A 232-nucleotide genomic window follows, 5' to 3' on the forward strand; every position below is an offset into this window, starting at 1 on the left:
GATGCTCAAAGCCTTGGATCCTTTTTACCCTTGCCTTTTGGTTTAAAGGGCTATTGGCTTTTTCTACTGCTCTTTCTTTTTTTTTTCGCCATTTTTTATATATATTTCTTTTTTCGCAAGCTTACTTTTTCACTGCTTTCTCTTGCTTCATGAATCAATTCATGAATTTTTCAGTTCATCAATAACATTTCTCTTTGTTCATCATTCTTTCAAGAGCCAACAATTTTAACAC

The sequence above is a fragment of the Arachis duranensis genome, chromosome 3 (genome assembly GCF_000817695.3).
Source record: "Arachis duranensis cultivar V14167 chromosome 3, aradu.V14167.gnm2.J7QH, whole genome shotgun sequence".
NCBI classification, from domain to species: domain Eukaryota; kingdom Viridiplantae; phylum Streptophyta; class Magnoliopsida; order Fabales; family Fabaceae; genus Arachis; species Arachis duranensis.